This window comes from Melozone crissalis, unplaced genomic scaffold (assembly GCF_028551555.1).
Source record: "Melozone crissalis strain CALT ecotype California unplaced genomic scaffold, PUWL_Pcris_2 ptg000272l_1, whole genome shotgun sequence".
Lineage (NCBI taxonomy): Eukaryota > Metazoa > Chordata > Aves > Passeriformes > Passerellidae > Melozone > Melozone crissalis.
This window is the reverse complement of record NW_026536026.1, coordinates 1,152,377-1,156,125: the sequence shown is the minus strand read 5'-3', so window position 1 is coordinate 1,156,125 and position 3,749 is coordinate 1,152,377.

The window sequence follows — 3,749 nt, the reverse complement described above, 5'->3', positions numbered from 1 at the left end:
TGTGCCGGCCACCCAGCACCGGGACTGGTCCCAAAGAGGCCGTGGCAGGGCCTGTGGAAGGCCCTGGTGCCCTTCCTGCTCTGCTGTGTGTGCAGCCGTGGGGGCTCATTCTGCTGCCTTGAGCAGGCAGAGCAGAGGAGCAGCTGCTTCTTGTTTGGGCCCTTGCTAAAGTTCATGCTGGGCTTCAACACTTGGGGCAAGGTCTTGCCTGCAAGCTGGTGCAGTTTGGGTGGGGTGGGGGTGTCCCCAGGGCACGTGGAGATGTGTCCTGGGGCTCTCTGTGACACAGTGCACCGTGGTCACTGTGGGATGGAAAGGGACAGAGTGTGCAAGGGTGACCCTTTGTGACACGCCGTGACATAGGTGCTGGCGGCGCCACGGCCACGCCACAGTGCTCGGTGCAAGTGACGGGACAGGACGGGACAGAGCAGTGCTGTGAGGAGCCCCCCCACAGCCAGCTTGTTCCTTGCTGACCCGGAGCTTTTCCCAGGCGTTCCCTGTGCAGGTGACCTCGAGGCCAGGCTGCAGGACTCGGTGACGTGGAGCATTTCCTAAGCGTCTGCCATCCCTGCAGCCGGTGCCCTTGAGGACAGACTGCGGGACTTGCAGTCCTTTTTCCTTCTTGAAACTTCTCTGTTGCTGGTGCCTTTGAGGACGTACTGCAGGACTTCCTATCCTGTAGCCTTCCCGAGGCTCCTCTGTTGCAGGTGCCTTCAAGGCACAACTGCAGCATTTGCTCATCTTCAGCCCTTCCGAGGCCTCTCTGCTTCAGCAAGCGCTCCTAACTGCAAGGAGTGACATGGAGCAGAGAGCCCCCAGCGTGCCCAAGTTGGCCTGGCTGGAGGAGGAAGAGGCTGGAGCTACCTCAGCACAGCAGCCGGAAGAACTGGAGCAGTTCCAGCTGCTGCAGGAGCGTGAGTGTCTGAGATGGGCTGCAGGGCTGGTGCCTGTAGCCAGTTTGGCCCCATCCCATCCCATCCCATCCCATCCCATTCCATCCCTGTGGACACATCCATGGATAGGACAGAAGCTGGGCTGGAGCACCTGGCAGCTGCACTCCATCCCCTGGGGCATCCTGAGGCTCTCCCTGCCTGGGCAGCGCAGGGCTGGGCTGTGTTCTCCGGCCTCTCCTGCAGCCCCTCAGCTCTGGCTGCGCTCGCTCTTTGCCAGATGCAGCCAAGGACCGGACAGAGGAAGAAGAGGCCGCCCATGGCCACTTTGGCAGAACGGCGCAGGTACCTGCAGCCATCCCCACCTGGGCTGGGCCTGCAGGCACTGCTCAGCCAAGCACCAGGCTTGGAGCGCCCCATGGATTCTCCCTCCCTTGCTGCCCTTCTCCGGAACACCCTCTGTGAATTCATCACGTGTCTTTTGCAGGAAGAGACCGCCGGTGCCGGCACGGGCATCTTGGAGAACCTTCCGTTCCTCGATGCCGAGACCGGTGCTGCCATGCTGGATTTGCTTGTGGAGAAGGGTGTCTCCAATGCAACGCAAGTAAGCAGCCTGGGGCAAGGGCTCGATGGCCCCAGCAGTGGTGTGGCAACTCGAGCCGGCTCTGCCGGGCTCCCTCGGCCTTTGAGGCCCGACCCAATGCTGCGCTTGGAAGGGAAGCACTTCTCAGGGGAAGGTGCTGCTCTGGCAGCTCTGTGAGTCTGCCCGTGCCTTCTGCAGGTGCCCGCCATGGTGATGTACATCCACCAGCGGCTCACGGCCAATGAGTCTGTTGGGCACAGGCTGGACAAGGCCCTTCTGGAGCTGACCCAGGAATACCCCTGTGACGTGCTGATCACCCTCTTGCGCTGGGCCCCATCGTGTGACAGGTAGGGCAGCCCCACCTGCCTGGAGGGCTTGGAGTTCAGCGGCCCGGCACCCTGTAGAGCCTGTCCCTGCTGAGTGCCAGACAGGCAGGGAGTTCCAGGATCCTCTGGCTCCTCTGTTTTCCAGTGCTGCCATGTCAGCTCCAGAGCCTGGTGCCATGCTCCCTCCCTGCCCCTCGCGGCCCCTGTACCCACATGGGCTGGCTGGCTGCTGCTGGCCAGGGGCAGTGGGCAGGGGCAGGGCTGAGGGCCAGTGCGGGCCCCTGCAGCTGCCCAGGCCACGGTGCTGTGGCCGAGACAGCCCTGACACAGACCTCTGACCCCACAGAGCTGCCGCCACCATGTGGGCATCCATCATGTCCTCGAGCAGGACTGCGGAGCCTGCGCTGCAGCTGCTCCTCGATGTGCTGAGCGCCTGGCCAGTGCACAGCGTGTACACCTCCGATGGGGACGACGCAGGGGTCTTTGCCCTGGCTGTGAGTTTCTGGAGCTGGCCTTTGCCAGCCCCTAGGCTGCCTCTCCAGCAGCCAGCTCTCTGTGCTGCCCCCAGCCGCATCCTTCTGCCTCAGACACTGCGCTGAATCCCGCCTTAGGGGCAGGCTTCAGGGGACCAAGGCCAGCTGCTCCACCCGTGTCTCCCCCGGCCTCTCTCTCGCACGCTCGGGCCCTGCCACGTGCATGTCTTGGCCACTGAGCCTTGTCTCTGGCTGTTTTATTTCTTGCAGGCAATCGTGGCGCTGTGGAGAGTCTTCAATCTGGCCTGGCGCTCACGTGTCATCCTGGAGTATTTCCCTAATCTCTTTCTGCGTCTGCTCTACCAAACTTACATCAGCACGCAGGAGATGCCAGAAGACGTTGAGACCTTCTGGAAGGGATGCCAGGAGCAACACGGCCTCTCCACCAACCCCAACAGGTGCTCCATGCCAGTCCTCCCAGTCTCCCCATCCCTCCCATGCCCCCAGGGCAGGAGCCAGGGCTCCCAGCTTGACCTGGCCTTTGCTCTGCCCACAGCTTTGCGCTGCAGACCCTGAAGGCCCTGCTCTGCCAAATGCGCTATGAGCACGTGGTGCTGTCCATGGAACGCAAGCATGCCTGGGACACGCTGCTCTGTGCCGACACCCACCACTGCGCCGTGGGTCTGCTGGCCAGGTGAGACCTCGTTCTCCCCACCGCCCCTCTCCTTCGTGCCCGCAATGCCCCACACAGTTCCTGTGGTCATAGGCAGCAGGGCCTTGTCACCAAGGGAGGGATGAGCAGACTGGAAAAGGCCGGCAGAGGAGGGTGCCCGGGAACAGCCGCCTCCCAAAGTGCCCCCGGGCTGCTCGGGAGCAGACCAGAGCTCTGCCAGTCAGCCCTGAGAGAGGTTTGCCTGCCCGGCCCAGGAGCAATGGTGCCTTTTCCTCCCTGCCAGGGAGATGCACCATGTCTCCATCGGCTGGTGTTGCGACATGGCATCCTGCCTCTTGGACCTGCTCAGCCAAGGCATTTCAGACTGGGAACTGCCCGCCCTGGCCTTCCTGGTGGAGGTGAGCCCCATGGCCAGCGCTGCCTGGCTGAGCTGCCTCCCAGCCCTCTGCCCTCTCGTAGCCGCAGCTGCCTGGGACACTGCCTGTGCCCTGTGCTGCTGCCTTGGCTCGGCCCTGTGCACTTCTGAGCTCCTGCCAGCTGGGCACCTCTGTGCCTGCTGTGTGCCTTTTAGGTCCTGGATTGCCTGGACTTGAGCGAATGCGGTGAAAAAGTCCTGGAGATCTTGACGAGGCACCTGCAGAGCCAGTCCAGGCAGATGCGTTGTGTCGCGCTCCGAGGCCTCGTGGTGCTCACTTCCATGGTGAGAAGGAAGCAGCAGCTGAAGCTGTGCTGGCAGCGTGGGGCTGGGGCAAGCAGCCCCTTGGGCTTAGCTGGTCTTTGGCAGCTGTGGCAGCTGCTCCCAGT